Genomic DNA, 19,238 nt, shown 5'->3' on the forward strand with positions numbered 1-19,238 from the left:
TGTATTGTCTTTGTGATGAAAATATGGAAGGGGTGAGAAGTAAATTACTAAGGGAAGAAGGCACCCCAGTGGAACCAAGAATAGTTAGGGCATGTGTTGATAAGAGCCCAGGAACTCTAGTCAGAAAGAAAAAGAAAGTTCAGAAGAAGAAGGATTATCAGGAAAAAAGTTGCAGCAAAAGGCTATTACTAAATACTTTTCGTTACCGGAGGGTGCGTGAAGCGGAGAGGCGGCTGCCGAGTGTGCAAGCCGGTCACAGCGCAGCAAGGATTTTCCAAGAGGCGGCGGCGACTGGCCCTTCCCCGCCTCCTGGCCGGGGAGCTGGCTCTTCCACTGCCGCGAGCCCAAATCTAGACCTGACCTGGAGGCACAGTCTCGCAGGCTCTTGCTCCCTGTGCCCAGTAGCAGTTTGAGTCCGGGACACTCCCCAGGGCCATCTGGGGCTGCCCAGGCACTACAGCCAGCAGAAGACGCTACTGGTGTCCCTGATGTTTGGTCATTTTCAATGCCAATAACTAAACTACAATGGTTCTCCCACACCTGGAAGCTGATGAGTAATGAGCACTATTAATGCTTATTTCAAATGCAAAAAAACCTTGAGATAATGTACTAAATTGTTCAGAAGGTTGTTTTCTTAGTAGAATGCTACAGGATTTTCTTTAGCCATCCGGAGTTCCTGCCTTCTTCCAGTGCCAGTAAAGACCAAGATGGAAGAATTTCCAGTGTTGCTGAAAACCGGACAAGACTTCGGCTGAAAAAATGGACAGAGACTTCGGAGCTGTTGCTGTTTCTGCTGCTACAGCTTAGGCTAGCTGCCTGCAGAACTGACCTGGACTAAGATTTAAGCTAGCTGCCTGCAAAACTTACCTGGACTATGATTTACCTGGACTGTGAGTTAATCTATTGAGACACTGCTTTACTTGGACTGAGACAACAAACTGTAATCTATAACAAATTGTAACTCGGTATCTTTGCAAATGGTGCCATTGCTGGTATAATTTTTCCAAGGGCTTCTTGCATGGAGCCATCAAATGGCTTGGTATTGTGGCATTTTGTATCCTCCCTTTCTGTTTGTAGCAGGTTATTTATGGTGTTTCTGTAAAAACCACTATGGTCGTTATTTAAATTAAACAAAAGGGGGAAATGTTAGAGTCTGTAAACAAGTCAAAATAACACCTGGCATTTTGCCAGGGGAATGTTAGAGTTCGTAAACAAGTCTGGATGGTGCCTGGCAAAATGCCAGAGGGAGTGGTTTGAGAAGTAACAAAAGCGAGCCATTAAGTGTGGAGATTCCTTACTGGTTGACTGATGTATCTAGTTTATGCTAATTAGATAAGCTGTGTGGAATGTATAAATACTGCTCCTGTCCTGCAATAAAGGGCTCCCTCTTCTGCTGTATCAACGTACACAAGTTGTTCGTCACCCCCCGGTTATTTTACTGCAGCCATACTCCGGCAAGGGGAAGGGAAGGAGCATGGGGGTAGGAAAGATGGTAGAATGGGATGGACATCATTACCCTAAGTAATGTATGAATGCAGGAATGGTGTGACTCTACTTTGTGTACAACCAGAGATATGAAAAATTGTGCTCTATATGTGTAATATTAATTGTAATGCATTCATCCTCAAAAATGAGAAACAGCGAAGTTTAATAATATTTTAAAGAGTAATGAAATTGTATGAATAAACACATTTCAGTATACCCAGAATTAAATGAACATGTTGCTGAGGGTACCTATATAAATGGCTAAATTTTGTAAGAGAATAAACCTGAAAAGGCCAAAAAAAAAAAAAACATAAAAAATAAAAAACCCCACAAAACTAAAGCTCACTTTATTGTGTAGCCTACTGGAATTTGAAAGTTGAAATGGCAAAATGGTTGAGAGGACTCCAAGCAGTTTGTGGGTTCTGATAAAGTATGGGGAGAATCTGAACTAAATGTGGATCACAGCTGTCTCATACCAGGGTATCACATGCTAAATTTGGATATCACATAGCATAGTAAACATGCCACTTCATTTTACATATAACAGGGCAATGGCAAATATGTATGGTAATATCAGGTAAAGGATGGAGAAATAGTTAAAAAGTTTAGATTTTAGGTGTTGCTGACCCTAAAGTTTTGCTTTCATTATTACTGACACAGATTTCCCAGATTTTATAACCCCAAACTGTGTTTGGTTTAGAAATGTCTGATTGAGTTTTATAGAAGTCGCTTTTGTTTTTATCTTGGATCACAAACAGAGGTCATATGACTGTACTTCACGGCTTTTTTTAATGAATAGAAATTGTGCTTATTTCCTTTGTTTATCTCAAATCCGACAAGGAAGCAGCTTATGCATTCACTTCTTCAGATGTTAGCTTATTCTGTTTTTGTTTCATTTTCCAGTGTGAAAAGCATCTGTGTCTTCGTACACCAAATTGTTGGTTTGCTCAGGCAGTGAGACTTCCGTAAAGGAGCCCATATGCTTGACAGTTTTGCATCCCCTGATTCTATAGATCCCTGGGATTTGCACTTTGACAGATACTAAATTCTTTAACTTTGATCAGTATCTCTGTGGAAATATTGTTTTTAGAATTTTTTTCATAATACAAAAGGATAAGTAAATTGCCATGCTTTATGACCCAGAGCTGATAAAAAGCCCTTTGAAATAAAAGACATTTCCTCTTGATTTGTCATTCTTCCAGGAAAGCTTGAAGAATGGTACCAATTATTTCTGTCTGGTGGCAAGGGAATTTCAAGCAGCTCTCTGTAACATGTTTTTGGTCATTTGTCAGTTTGTGTGGTCTACTAATGCTCAGCACTAATTAACAAAACTCTGAAGAAGTTGAAAAAAGGGATCACCTAAGTTCCATCAAACTAACATGACATTGAAAGCAACTGAGAAAAAGGGTTTTTTTTCTTTTTTTTTTTTTGAGACAGATTCCTGAAAGAAAATCCCAGAGACTCGAGTTTGATGTAGATTACAAACATATTTAGGTTGTCTCACCTAATCCTTATGTGCTCTACTCTGTCTGAGTGTGGTGGAATGTTAGAATAAATCAGAGATGAAGTTAAGGAATGCATTCGATGGGTTTGTTAGCGCCTATGGTACTTCACATGCCATTGTATACTGACATTTTGCTTGCTCCCTCATCCTTTTTTCTTTCACTGATTTTTACCAACTTCTTTAATGCCTGTCAAAATCACTTATCTGAGAACTGGCTTTGTTGTAAGTTTGACAGTGCAATCTTGACTTGGAGAATATTCTCACACTCTCATCACCATCCCTGAAAGACACTTATTTACATTGTATGTGTATGTGTACATTTCATGTAGTAGTGAGAGACACATAGCATTATTTATATTCAGATAGTAAATAAATGCCCACATAGAAGTTTACTAATGTACAGTTTCTTTCAGTTACGCACTTTCCCTGAAAGCCACAGGAATTAGGACGCCATCTGAAGAGTAGACTGCTCCAAATTCCCCATGGGTCAGAATGCAGAACACAAAGCAGTCCCCATCAGCATGGCCTGGATGACTGTTTTTGCTAGCAGCTTGAAATATATATATATAATTTCTGAAAAGAAATTTTTGTATCTATTTTCACAAATAGCAGAATTCTAGGAGAGTATAATGAGGCTGCCTCCTCATCCCAGTTATCTCATTATTCTCCAATGCTGGAATCTTCTTCTTAGCTGGGATTTCTTCTTTATCAGAGAAAACTGTGATACTTCCATCTAATTGGCTCCATTCTTGTTCATAGCAGTGATTCATTTTTAGTACTGTGGTGTAGTGTCTGATATTTATAAAGACTAATATAAATATGTAATGAATGATACAGATTGAGCCTTGGTGACATTCTGTTTTTAAGTAAAATATTGATTGGAAAAATCAGTTTAGAAAGCAAGCACATTTTTGGTATTCACCTCTTTTCTGTGTGGCACATAGGTGGTCATCCTGGCTTATTGGATAGGAGGTCATAATAGGAATCACATGCCTTAGCATCAATGAAGAGTAAAGGGTTCATTTTTCAAAAATGTTCTCTGTACAGAAGATATGTATCAGAGATGTTCAGGAACAATAGGGAATTGGTCAAGGGTTATGGATTTGGGTTCCATCTTTTCTTTCAAAAATGGCTACACATGAGTCCTGTTAGTCTAGGTACTCCTAATCTCCAATGGCATAAAAAGGGTTTTTAAAGATAATTGAAATGTTACTAATCAGTAGTGTTATGTAATTTCTATATTTTTGATATATTCTCTACTCAAATACCTGTATTTTGTTCAATGTCAACTTATGAACTTTTTTTGTAGAATTGTTTGTTATGAATTTCAATTTGGAGGATAATATGGGATGTGTGTTGTGAAACTTTTTACTGTGCTTCCTGTAACAATATTGAGGACATTTTATGCATGGCTCCAGAAATACTTGGGCTTCTTCTGAGATTTTATAATTTCTTCTTATGATTACCATGAATAATGTAACAAATTTTGCTCTCCTCTTTTCGTTGACCCCTATAAAGTTGAATTTGTGGCCTATCCATAAAAAGATGGAATTTCATGGCATGTGTTTATGTTTGAACTCCAGTTTTATCTTCCCCTCTTTCTTTTATTTATCTAGTGCTCTAAAACTCTACCTACTTATTTTAATTTATATAAATATGTCTCTAATTACATAAATCATTTTTGGAAAATGGTGGTTATAAAAATGGATCAATTTTCAAGGTTGTCTTAATATGTAATACTCATTAGTAATTGTTCCTTGTTTTCTACAGTCCTGCTTGTTAAGTGGATAACAGCAGCCCAGGTAACTGTACTGATGTTTTTTAATTAGGTGAGAAGGAGGAGAAATATGTGGCAATTGGATGGAAATCCCTAACATCTTTTCCCTTTGCTTTCTCATAAATGCTCCAGGAAAGACAATTACGTTCATGCCTGTGGAGGATAAAGATTCTAAGAGTGTGGAGAAACAGTGACAGAGAGAACACTAGAGGGAGAAGAAGAGTATTAGGTAAGTACAAAGCAGGTGGTGAAGGATGTTGAGGACCTGTTGCTAAGGCTGTCAATGTCCCTCTTGGGCTCCTTAGAACACGTCCAGGTGTCTCTGACAGCTGCTACAGGCACACCTGGATAGGGATCAATTGGTAATGGATTAATATTTGAAACTCTCCTCTATTTTCTTTACTGACTTTATGATTTACTAAAATCGAATTGAGAAAAATAACAATAAAACATATTAAACCTAAACTTGTTGCTTAATGATATCATTATTGAAATTATATCATTTTCCTTATTCTAAATTTCAAAGGTCATTGAAGTAAAATTTTTATTTCCCAAAGTATATTTTTAAATTTTTTCTGAGTAATTGGTAACAACTGCTTTGGAGGCTTCTTTGATAATTCCATTGCTGTAATTTTGTATGTATTTGCTATAGTTGGAGGAAAGAAGGTTTACAAGGCAAACTCTTCTTCTACCTGATGATTATTTTAGATTATCATTTTTTCACTTTTTATTTTCATAATCACCACAAGGTATTGTTGTTCCTCAGGCTGGTGCCCCAGTGGGCTATATATGGAATGCATCTGAAGTATATTTTTACATATTCTTAAACTGTATTTCTACAAAAACAAAATTAGAAAAATAATACTGGGAGTGGTGGCACACACCTGTAATCCCAAGTGGCTCAGGAGGCTAAGGTGGGAGAATTGTGAGTTCGAAGCCAGCCTTAGCAACAGTGAGGCACTAAGCAACTCATTGAGAACCTGTCTCTAAATAAAATACAAAATAGGGCTGGGGATGTAGCTCAGTGGTTGAGGACCTTGAGTTCAACCTCAGTACAAAAAAAAAAAAAATCTTGTGAAGATAAACTACCACTCATGTTGACATATCATTAATATCAACTTATGGCCAGATTTAAAAAATGATCACCAGAACTTGGAACAGAGTATTTTAAGTTTTTAAGTCAATATTTAATTTAGTTGCAACAGGATGTCCTTTCACTCTAATTGGCACTTAAAATGAAGCCTCCACTATGCTTCTGCCTTTGTATAATCACTGAGAACAGCTTGTCAGATTCTCCTTGGCAAGATCCTCCTACCTGTCTAAGGTTGTGGATGTCAGAACTTACCCTGAAACTAGTGACTTCAGGCCCACAAAGTTTTAATAAGTTGTTATCTAGAATCACTCTCAATTGCTGGTAAAGTAATGCTCTTCCTTGTTCAAATCTTTGAGCTTCTTTCATTTGTGCCAGCAAGGAAATTCCTGCCCATCTTAGCAGATTTTAAGCTGAGCTAAAGCTTACAGGAAAACACAACCACCAATACCTATGTCGAAGGACATTGTTGGCAGTGGGTTAAGAACACGGTCTCCGAGCCTAAAGTCTGCCTTCAAATACCACCTTTAAAATAGGCATACCAAATACCCTGACGTGATCATTGCACATTGTACACAAACATTGAAATATCACAGTACATCTCATCAATATATACAATCATTATTTGCCAGAGACAATAAAAAAGGAAAAAGAATTTGGTTTTATATTCAAAACAAAAAGTCCACATGCAATATATATTATAATTTATAGTAATAAAAGAAAATCCACTGGTAAGTAAATTGTGATTGTAATAACTAATTAATTTTATTTTATAAGTAATGACAATTTCTTTTCAATTTAGGCACATTTATCACTCTAATACACAAATAAATCATAGATAGGATAAATGGGTTAAAGTACAATATTGATAAGACTTCATATTCAGGATCTTACACTTCTAAGTTATTTCTGAGCCATGATTGTTATTTGTGTGTTTTTTTAACCTCATAATATTCTCCCCTATGCAATCTAGAAAAAAGAAAAACTAAAATAAAATAAATCAAAACAAAAATCTCAAAAAAAGAACCCAAACCTATGCTCTTAAAAAATACTGCCTTTGTCTCTTATGAGATGTTTTCTATGCCTCAATTTCCTTATCTGTAAATGGAAATAAACTACTACCAATCTTAAAAGGTTTGTATGAGGAAAAAGTGAGTTCAGATATGTGAACTGCTAGAACAGTGCCTGGTTCCTGGTAGGTGCTGTACATGTATTTTTTAAATTAACTAGGAAAGGATGTATAGGTGCAGCTCATCTAACTACTCTTAAAATTCTGAAGATGTTTTTATCTGATATCCCTGCCAGGATTAATGATATTGTATTGAATAATTCAAAATAGCTAGAAGAAAGGATTTTGAATATTGTAATCACAATTAAGAAAATTATCAAGAAAAGATAAATGTATGAGGTGCTGGATATGCTAAATACTCAAATTTGATTATTACACAAGGTATATGTGTATCAAAATATCTTTCCATGTCTCATAAATGGTACAACTATGAGTTAATTAAAAACAAAATAGAAAAAAGAATAGAGTAATTATTTAAAATGTCTTCTAGTCTCAGATGAACTATTTTATTATTTTTTTCTGTGTTAAGTAGTGAAATATTAGAAATAATACCTTGCATTATTTATTAAGGTAAACTAGCAGTTTCTAATAACCTATTTATCCTATCTATGGTTTATTTGTATATTAGAGTCATAGATGTGTCTAAATTTAAAACAAATTTTTATTTCTCATAAAATAAAATTAATTGGAAACTATAATCACAATTTATTTAGCAGTGGATTTTCTAAGTTTGCATTATTATAATCAAGCATTTATTTCAGGGTTTTAATATCTCATAGTTTAGAGCAGGTTCTGCAAACTATGGCCTATGAACCTAATCTATATATCTTCCATTTTTATAAATAAAAGATTTCCTGGAACATAATCATGTCCATTCATTTACATATTATATTGTCTCTGTAAATAGACAGAACTGAGTCATAATGATGGAGGCTGTATATTGTTCAAGTTGAAAATATTAACTATTTGGCCCTTGACAGAAAATTTTTGCTGGTTTAGGATATTAGGAAATTTTTTCTGGTTTAGGATATTAGGATGTTAATCTTACCCAAACTAAATCTTTTATGTAAACTTGATTTTTGCAAATTCTGCTCATTACCTGTTATTTAATATCTTCCTTAAATAGATAAATTTTTAGTAAAGTTTATTTCATTAAAAAGCTTTATATTATTTTAAATGAAAAAATTAGTAACCATGACAGAAATGGGAGACATTTATGAGAGCCTATATGCTTAAAACAAATTAATTTGTTATTAAGCTCTAGCTGAATGTTATTCCCTGAGTCTGAGACCTGCTCTCTTAGGTAATAAAGAGATTTTCGATAGTTGGAAAGATGATAAAGACATTGTTGGTATCAAACTGAAACTTTAATCTTGCTTTAATAAAAAGGATTATGTGAGAATTGAAAAAGGAGATATAATTTTCTCATTACATGTGATTTGTGTCATTAAATGACACTTCTGAGTGCCCCCTACAGTAACTTCAAGTATCACATCTAATCTTGTGCATCTGCGGTGAGACACATTGCACACTTTGAGAAACACGGGGTAAACAACAATGAGGATGAATATGCCAGCTAATACTAGCTAATATATATTAGGAGCTTATCATTACCAGGTGCTCTTTGAAAAGCACTTCAGGTCCAGCTCTGTTGTCACAACAACTTCTAAAATAGATTTTGCTCCCTTCCCATTGTATAGCCAGGACAGCTAAGGTAGAAAGATGCTAGTACCTGGGGAAGTCTGCAGTTAGTAAATGGCAATGCTGACCAGGAGACAGGGATTGAGGAGGAGGGCAGGCTTGGTCATCAGTTGTGCTATTCTAGAAAACTTAAGAGTAATTTTTGGTTTTAACCTTTTTCTCTGTATATAGATATGTTAGGAATTTAGAAGTTTTATTAGACACTGCTAGTTTATTGAGTAACTAATTTATTATAGTAACTCTTTTCTAGTTGGAGAGTGTTGAGAGTGGATATTAATGAAGAAAATGGTCATAAGATGCCTTTATTTTCTGCACTATTAGTAAAACATTATTAAAATTATAAAATGTCTAATTCTGTAAAAATATAATAGGATCTTAAGATTTATATATTCATAATTTTTTTCTGGCTGTGTAATTTAGTAGTGCTGTTTCTAGTAAGTTAAAAATATGTTTTAAGAACCATAATAAAGTTTATTTTCTTAAACACAAAATTAAACTTTGGAGAATGTATTACAAGGAAGTAACACTAATGATATTAACACTAAAGATATTTTAGAAACAAACAAAAAGGAATAAAATCTTTGAAATTGAAAGAACTCCAGAGTGCAGGCCTACTGCCTGGATTCCAGTGAGACAATAGCATTTGAACAAAAGAAAATGACATTTTTACTCAAAGGGAGAACATTTTATGGGTCAGTTGAGAGTTTTCACATCAGTTTAGGCTTTGAGCTTCCAGTGGCAACAAATATAATAAGAATTGTGATAATGTATGATAAAAACAGCCAGGCCACATTTGATTCCTGGCTCTGCCTCTGAATGGTTTTAGGTTGCTTAATTTCACATGATTAGGCAGAGATAAAGACCTCTGTTAACACTATTAAAATGAGATGATACATATACAGGATCTCAAGGACATAATTTTTCCAAGATGTATTAGCTATCTTTTTTCTCCTGCTGGACTTCTTTAACACCTAGTGGGTGAGAAAGACCTAAGCATCTGCAGCTGAATCACACAGATGCCTTGGGGTTTGCCTTGCCTCAGGTGTGACTTCTCTTTGTTATGTGGAAGCAACTTTTTTTACTTTTTTAACATCAAATACTACATTTGATTTCCATTTCAACTGCAATGACAAATGAATTTCCATCATATACAAATGTAGTGACAGACCTAGGACCTAAACCACCAGCACTGAAACCAGACTCTGACATTTGTTTGCCCTGTGCGATAGTTTGGGTCTTCCCAACATGGTGCTATTGGGAAGCAGTGAAACCTTTAAGAGGCGAGGTCTACTGGTTGGGGGGTGGTGTCTTCAAGTCACTGGGGGACATGCCCTTGAAGGAGATCCTGGGACCCTGACCCCTCTCCTTTGCTTTTATGCCCTGAGGCAAGAGGATTTGCTCCACCTGTGCTTCCACCATGACATGCTATCTCACAGCAGACCTAAAGCAATGGGGTCAATTGATCATGATGTGAAACCTCTAAAACTGTATAGACTAATATAAGCCTTTTTTTTCTTCATAAATTGATTGATTTCAGTATTGGTGATAGTGACAGAAAGCTGGCAGACAATCTCTGTGAGCTTGAGCAAATTAAACTTTCTATGCCTCAGTTTCATTGTCCATAAAATGGGGATAATAAAAGTATATTCTTCAGAGGGCTAAGGAAATACAGGTTTTAATTTTATAGATTTATAACATCGCCTGACACATTTAAGCACTGTGTATTGCTACATAAAGTACTTTGGCATCCCTGAAAAATGACAAGGCAATAATTTTAATAGTTCTAAGCTGTTGGTAAATTTTTTATCAATATGCCACAAATCTTCCATCTATGAGCGCTTAAATGATGAGAAGGGCTGGATTCAACTCTACGTTTTTAGTTTTTGGTCTTCCTGAAGTATATGATATGTTACTTGTTGTCAAGGTAACAAGATTTAAGACAGTTTTATAAAATGAGAATGGGATCATTTAAAAAAAAATGTAATGCCAGGAAATGCCTGAGAAAGGGAGGCACCTTAATAATAGACTTTATTGAAGCCAAAGTGTCTAAATCTTATTGAAGGCAGAGAATCAATTCTCTGCAGTTCCGTCGCTGTATTGAAAGCAGCCTGTATTTTCAAATAAGAGCTTGGCATTTTATATCGCCACAATAATGGGGTAGAACTTTTGAAAGTGAGAATATGAGGAGCTGGTAAAGATTTTCCCCTTGAAAAATACATAAAATAACAGCAGATTTCACTGACTTATTATGAGGGATGTTATGTGAAGGGATTTGGCAGAATGCAGCTTAGCCGTGTGAAGGATATATCAATACAGCCATTTTCACTCAGCTTCCCTGTGTGAATTCTGAAACCAAGTCACTCATGTGCTAAGCCAAAAGTTAATAATAATAAAACAAAGCCAGGGAAATCTAATTTGGGGGAACATAACCTTATTTATAAGTCACCTAATTTAAATTGTTCAGAAGAAGGATTTATGCTCTTTTGGCTTTCTACCATGGGTCCATTAGTAATAAGGAAAAAGTATATTTATCATCTCATTGCCATGCCAGGAAAAGAGGAGTGTATGGGGAAGGAAAACAAGGTAGATGAGTAAGATATACAGGTCTGTTGTGTTTTTATCTTTATTTAGTAAAATACTGTATAGTTAATCTGATAAATATATATTAGAAACAAAAAATGTTGGCTTATCATAATTGTGTGTATCCTGCTTAAGGATCTCATTCTAGTTAGGAAGGAAGTTTAGATGCTATTTAGACAAAATAACAACTAATATTCTGGGATGTACTGAAAGTAACTTGGAAAAAATTAAAGAAACAGGGTCAAGCAGTTTTACATATGTGCTGTGGGCCTGATGGGCTACACCTATATAAGAACCCAAGGATTTGGATTGCAATTAATATCTTATTAGAAACAAGTGCTCTCCTGGATGTCACGGAAGTGCATCTCCATCCCATTCAAGCTGACTTAGTCTGTTGCAGGCACAGTATCTGTCCTATTTTTTTGCAATGTGAGGGTCAGAGAGATGGAAGTAGCTTTACTTCCTGAACATTAGAACCTCCCTAAAGGTACTGTCTTCTCTCTAGTGTGTTTTTATATTGACTAGATATGGTAATAGCACTGGTCCTGCTAAACTTTTCTCTCCAAGGGCTCTGTGGGGAGAAATCTTTCACCAATGATGGCTAGTTATTAGAACATACAACGTGGTGTGTGAGGCATCTTTTGTCCTGAGCTCAGGGTCCTAGCCTAGTGCCCAGACAACAGGAAAAATCCCTCTTGTTCCCAGTAATTTACAGTTGGTTTTCCTGAAGAGAATAAATGAATCATATAAACAACATTAAAAAGACAAACTAGAGGAAACTTGTCTTGAAATAAAGGAATCTGCAAATAAAGGACACAGTATATGTTAAAGATAATAAAGTAGGACCAATAATCGTTGTATCCAGAGAAGTCAGTGAGTTGAAAAGATTTAGAAACAATTCTTAGGACAGAAGAATATAGTTAACACTTAAAAACTACATCAGACATGGTAATTCTCAATGTGTGCATCAAGGAAAAACAACATATTTGAGAAGAATAAGTGTGACTTAATGATTTTTTAATTCCAAAAGATAAATATCACACACAAAAATTATCAAATATACAACAGAGAATATAGCGCAAATTAAACCTTGAAAAAAAATACTTGATGAAAACTGGGTACTCAGCAAGTGAAATATGATAAAGATCACAGAAATAGTGATGCTGGTATTAGAAGACTGGTGATTAATATTATGTTTACATTAATATTAGGGCTCAATAATTATGGGATTGTGGTTACAAAGTATATGTGTTATATAGGTAAAAAATATAAAAACAATAATCTAAAAATCAAAGTAATGCCACCAGAGAAATGTGAGGTGAAAGAAAATGTAGGTGTGTTTTTTTTTCTTTTTTAAAGCAGGGTCTCAGATGTGCTCTAGAGTAGAAAATCCAAAGGTATATTATTTAAATTTTACTTAAACAAATAAGAGGGCCCAATTTCATAAAAAGTAGAAAAAAGAAATTACTAAATTAAGATAACATAAAGTATCAGAATTAAGAACAAAGCATATTTTTTTTAACTAAAAGTAAATAACATAAATTACCTTTAGGAAGAGAAAGATTTTCAGATTAGTTTCCATGAGAACAGGAATTTTTATCTTTATATAATAGTTGTATCTATAATACCTGGAGCAGAGACAAAATCAAACTGACATGAAAATGGGGACTCTTTGTCTTAGGTCACCAAAATGTTCAGTGGGTATTGTGGGGTCAGTGGCTTTGTTTTCTGTTGGTGGTCCCTGGTGTGCACCCTACTTTGTGTGGCTTGTTTTCAGACTTACTTTCCCCAGGGTCATAGGAGAGCCACCCACATTGCTAAGTGGCAATGTAATTCTTTGCTCAAGGTATCATCACTCTCTTCCCTACCCCACTTCAAGAAATTCTCATCCACTGTAAACCAATCACAGTGGAAAGGCAAATAGGATTGCTCCCGGTTGATTTAGTCCTAAGTTCTCAGAGTGTGAACCATAGATCTCCAGGGATATCCAAATCTCTTTCAGGAGTTCTTCATTGTCAAAGTTGTGTTCCTAATAATAATACTAAAAGGTTATTTCCCCTTTTCACTATATGGACATTTGCCACAATGATACAAAAATGAGTAAATCTGTTGATACCTTAGCATGATTCAAGGCAATAGTACCAAACCACACCATGGTCATTGTATTCTTCACCACCCATCCTTCTAGTCAAAAAATGCCAGTTCCTCCTAAGAAAATCATAGGTAAAGCAGTAAAGATTATTACCTTTATTAAATACATGTCTTTTAAATGTTGTGTGTGAATGATAAGAATGCATGCAGTACCTCTGCAGTATCTGAAAGCATAGTGGTCGTCTTAAGGAAAGCACTTTGGGATTGTTGGAGGTGTGTCTGAACTGGCTATTTTTTTCTCATAAAATCATTTTATTCTAAAGAACCACTGAAGGAAAATGGCTGTTATTCTGACTTGGGTATTTGACAAGCATTTTCTTGAAAACAAATGAAGTGAATCAGTCATTTCTATGAAACCAACTGAGTATTTCTTCTTAATCTAAGTTGTGATTCAAACTTTCAGGAAAAAATTCAAATTTTGGAAAACATGTCTGCCATTATAGGTGGGCTTAATGGCTTCCTAATATTAAAAGGCTTTTCTGGTTATACAGATGATAATATTACCAAATGTGATTTTTTTGCCATTGCATACTGAAATGTGCCCCCATTTAGAAGACTTGCATAACTTAGAGAATCAGTATTTTGCAAATGACTGAACGATGCATGATGCTACAAACTCATGCTAAAAATTCATTCAAATTACAAAACAGACCAGTACTTTTTTTTGGTACTGAGGATTGAACCCAGAGGTGCTCAATAACTGAGCAACACTCAGTCCTTAATTTTTCACTTAATTTTTTTTTTTTTTTTTTGGTGTGAGGATACTGGGGATTGAACTCGGGCACTTAACCACAGAGCCACATCCCCAGACCTAGTTTTGTATTTTATTTAGACAGGTTCTCACTTAGTTGCTTAGCGCCTTGCTATCACTGAGGCTGGCTTTGAACTCACAATCTTCCTGTCTCAGCCTCCCAAGCCACTGGGATTACAGACGTGCACCACCGCCTCTGGCTTAAAAATTTTTTTGAGACAAAGTGTTAATAATTCCTTAGGGCTTCATTAAGTTGCTCAGTCTGGCTTTGAACTTGCAACCCTCCTGCCTCAGCCTCTCAAGTCACTAGGATTTCAGGTGTGTACCACTGTGTCCAATGACCAGTACATTTTAATGCAACAAAAATGTTTAAAGGGTACAAAAAGTTCATTGACATGATTTGAGATTCTATTGCAATTGACATCTCTTCAGCTGGCCTTAAGCAGACTGATTTTTCAAGACCAATGAAGTCCTTCCTTCTACAGGAAGATGTCTCTTTTCCTTCAGCCAGTGTACATGATTTCTATTCAGAATGCTGAATACAAATACCTGTATCTGACTAAGTTGGAATCACTTCCTTTGGGGTTTAATCCAATGCTTACCTGAAAGAGTAGGATTGTATCTCTTATCTCAAAGGGACACAAAGTTCTTCAAAGGTGGAAGTTACTTTTCATACTTCTCTTATTGTTCATGAGTCCTAGCATAGTAATGCATTGATTTATTGAATCAGGTATGACTTGAACTCCATCTAAATAATCATCATTGTTATCAGGATATTGCCATTCCACCAGGCCTGTGACTTTGTCTTATAAGTTATTTTGGCTGTTTTAAAATAGTATTTGAGCATACTACTGGGAAAAATTTAAATTATGTGTAGTTATGACCAGGAAACTCTGGGTGCCACTATGAGTTATTGTAGTCAGATGAGAGTTCTTGCAATCAACCAGTTTAATAAGTGCATTTCAAAACAAGGGCATAAGGATTGAGGAAATACATTGAAGTTCCAGCTCAAGAGGTTTAGGATGAAATAAAGCACAAAATTTCTGTGAAAAATAAACAAATAAGATTATGTTCTGTTCAGCAGCTTTCTGACACAATCAGTTTTAGGAAGCCCTTCATTTCCATCTAAATTTTGTATTTCCTTGAGAAGAGGCAGGTTATAAACATTAGAATTTTGAAAAAGACAGTTTGGGGAAGAAGCATGCAATTTGCTATTGTATTAATTAAAAAAAACTCTATATTTCACCCCTAGCAATCTGTGTCTAGGTTTGAGATCGTGGATTGTTTACTATTACCACACCTCCAAAATCCAATCCATTTTCAAGTTCTATTGGTTTCTACCTCACAAGACATCATAAATTTATGCTTTCATTTCTACCTTCACCTGAGACCATGAGTCAAACTTCATCAGTTCTGGTGTGAACTATTGCAAAAGTCTTCTAGCTTCTGTACTAGCTTCTTGAAAGAGGCTCATGAGCCTCTTTCCCAAATTCATCCTCATGCTGTATACTGAATCATCATAAGTACATGATGCACTATTTTTACTCACAGAAATGCCAAATGAAGTTCAAATTGTCCTGTCCTTCTGATCCTGACCTATTCCTTTTCTGATATGCCTCTCTAGTGCACCATTTATAAGTACAGTCAGAAGTCAAGACAGAATTTCCTGCTCTTCTTTGAGAACATGATTTTTGTTCTGTTTTTGCTATTATCCTGTTACCTCTTCCTGGAATACCCTATATTTCATCCATATCTATTTAAATAATTTTTATCTTTTAAGAACCAGCACCTACTTTAACTATTTGAAAAGAAACCATCAATGTCTTCCCAAATGGATGTGAATTGTGGCTGTTGTCTTTTAATACATTTGTTTTTAACAAACCTTGTTTATTTGTCATAGTCTTATTCTCCAAAATCAGCAGCAGATATTTCTCTTATTCATCTTTGTGTATCCCATAATGTCTAGCAGAGAGAGTACTTGTACTTTATTATTGTTATAAGGATTACTGTTAAGAATGACAAGAGATATTGTGAATTGTTGTTAAGCTTTTTCTTTTGTCTCAGTTTTAAAAAGCATTAATCATATAATCTGTTGTGAACAGGACTCCTAAGATAGATCAAAATTGGTTTCTTTTGTTAGAGTTAGCAAATTTTCTTTCAGCTTCTCAATTAATTATTGTTAAGGTCATGTAATGTTAATAAATTGTCAAGTTGGAGAACTATTATCAAATTTCTTTTATATGAGTTGTAACATTTGGGGCATTGAAAATTTGGGGCAGTGACTAATTAGAAATACTTCTTAAATTGATGGTGCCCGTTAAGTAGGTTTCTCATCAATATTCTCGAAACGGTGTATTGTTTTATTTTATCTTGGTCATTGTCTATTTTTCATGTTAAATCAGCAAGAACTGTATTTTTCTAATGTGTTCATATTATACACTTTAATTAATTGATGCAGTAATTATTCCAAGAATCTATTTTAAATTCAATTTAAAGTTGATCTCTTATTTTTAATGAATTATTACTTCTGGTAGAACCTGAAACTTTTTTTTTTATAACAATTCGCTTCTTAACATCTGAATAATTTGATTTAATCACTAATTTGTATCTCTTTTATTTCATATTCTTTTAACTTTTAGTTTAAATTTTATCTTACTTGCTTGATGAATACATTTGAATATGAAAAATCATGCTCATATGCATGTACATTAGAAGTGGTGTCTTCCTGGGCCAATATTCTCTCAGAGCAATCTCCAAAATGCCCATTGCCTCTCCAATGCTGCCTGACTTGAAGATGTAACATAGGGAAGTCAGAGTAGAAATAGATGGTGGCCTTAACAAGTTTCATTTAAAATAATTCATTTGTAAAATTTTACAAGGACAAATGGTATCATAAACACATCGCTAGGAGTAACCCTGAGCCTTGGAAGTAGACCTGCAAGTTAGGTTGAAGCTTATGTGTCTATATCTCCCTGATGAATTTCCTGTGCTTCTGTGAGCCACAACTCTGGGTGACTCGGGTTACAATCAATTCACCATTTGGGATTCCAGTTTCCTCATTTAAAAATAAACAGTTGAACTGGAAGTTCTGTAAAGTTCATTTGAGGATTAAATTCTGGGATAGTAATTGTGCTGGAGGACAGATGCTTGTGGAAATCATGTTACTATTTTAAACAAATGAAGTGTGTTCAAAGGTACTGAAGGTTTGATAGAAATGTCAGATGTGTTAAGTATTAGGTTTTGACTATCTACTCCCATGTATAGCTAAAATAAATAAATAAATAAATAAATAAAATATAACTTTTACCAAAATGGGGAAAATATGAATGAACATGTATGTGCATGTATGTGTGTGTGCATGTGTCTGTTGCTTATGTTAAAAAATATATATTGAAAAATGGAAAAAAATTTTTGAAGAGGTTAAGAAAATGGTGTTCTGGCATTGTTCCTGTGTGAATGTGTATGAAGGAAACCTTCTCTTTTTTTCTTTTACTAAACAAATGAGAGAAAACTTAAATAAAAAAGGCTATGAAGCCAAATTAATACATCTGAATTATTATGTCAATAGATTTGACTATGGAAACCTGAAGGGTTTTGTTATGATTATAATATAAAATAAAAATAAAAATGTAAAAAGTCTGAAAATATAAAGCAAATCAAACAATTGAATCTGTGTATTGACTTTGTAGTTTAATCATCTAAAGAAGAATTATTCTGTGTACTTTTTAAAAAAGTAATATTATCATACATCCCTAGTGGAATATATGCAAAGAGCAAAAATAATTGCAAATACATCTTTACCTATTTTAATTTATCATGTATTTAGTAAAATATTGTCATTGGTTATTTTGGAATTATTATACTATGAGTGCAAATATGTAATTTTTATCATCATTAGTAAACAAAAATTTCAATGAAAAAAAAAGGGAAATAAGTATAAGATAAAAATTAATTAAACTTAAAATGCCATAATTACAAATTTAGATTGGAAGTATCAGTCTAAATTCATGATGTATTTTTATTTTAAAAATATTCAAGCTTATATGACTTTAGTCATTGAAGAACTTAGAAACAGTGTCAGTTGAGAAGTTTTTGAGGTTACTTTTAATATCTAAGTACCATTTCCCACTGAAAGAAGCTGGATTTTTGGAGACATAGCTGATTCCAGATCTGGATTAAGAAGTGTATGAGAAGAGCCTGGAAAACCTTATATGAGAATGCAAGGAGTTTTATAAATCAACATGGACTGGTCAAAAGGGATCAGGATCTAACAAAATGGGTCTTTTATTTGGCAAAAAAATCTACCATCAAAAATCAATGAGTTGCAATGCATAAAATATGTTAAAATACACGATTATATGATTATACTAAAATGCTCACTTTTAGAAGATGCTAGGGAACCAATAAATTATTCTGAAAACTAGAAAATATTGTACTTTTCCCAGAAAAACTACCTAAGAATAAATCTTTTGTGTGTGTGTGTGTGTGTGTGTGTATGTGTGTCTAAACGTGTGTGTGTGTGTTGCTTGGGAATGAAGTCAGGGCCTTGTACATGTTAGACGAGTACTCCACGACTTCACTAAATCCCTATCCCCTAAGAATAATTCTTTTTTTTTTAAAATAATAATTCCAGTTAATAAATGTAGGAATAGCAGACCCCAAATGTCATCATTATCCCTCTAATGCTGAAATAATGGATCTAGGCAATGATCAATGGATAACCAATTTATTAGCAGATGGGAAACCAATAATACCCGGATTCAGTCTATAATCTAAATATCACAGAAAGAGACACAATCAGACATTATTGGTTTCCCTACATGATGCTATTGACCTAAAAGGCTATTTTTTAAAATTCAATGTGGTCAAGCTTTTTGTTCTAACTATCAGTTTTTGAGAAATACAAGGGACAGAGAAATAGGTTAGATTACAATATAAGGATAAAACAAGAAAAGGTCAGAAAGTGGGAAAATCTACAAGTGAAATGATCTGATTGATCTGGTGCCCTCAACCAATAAATTATAAATACTTAACGGGTCTCCAGAAGTGTATCAGATTAGTACAAACATTATGTAAATAAAGCAACCATAAAAATAAACCCCAACAATTGCAAGAGAACCCCCAAGGATT

The sequence above is a fragment of the Marmota marmota genome, unplaced genomic scaffold, assembly GCF_001458135.2.
Source record: "Marmota marmota marmota unplaced genomic scaffold, marMar, whole genome shotgun sequence".
In the NCBI taxonomy this organism is placed as follows: domain Eukaryota; kingdom Metazoa; phylum Chordata; class Mammalia; order Rodentia; family Sciuridae; genus Marmota; species Marmota marmota.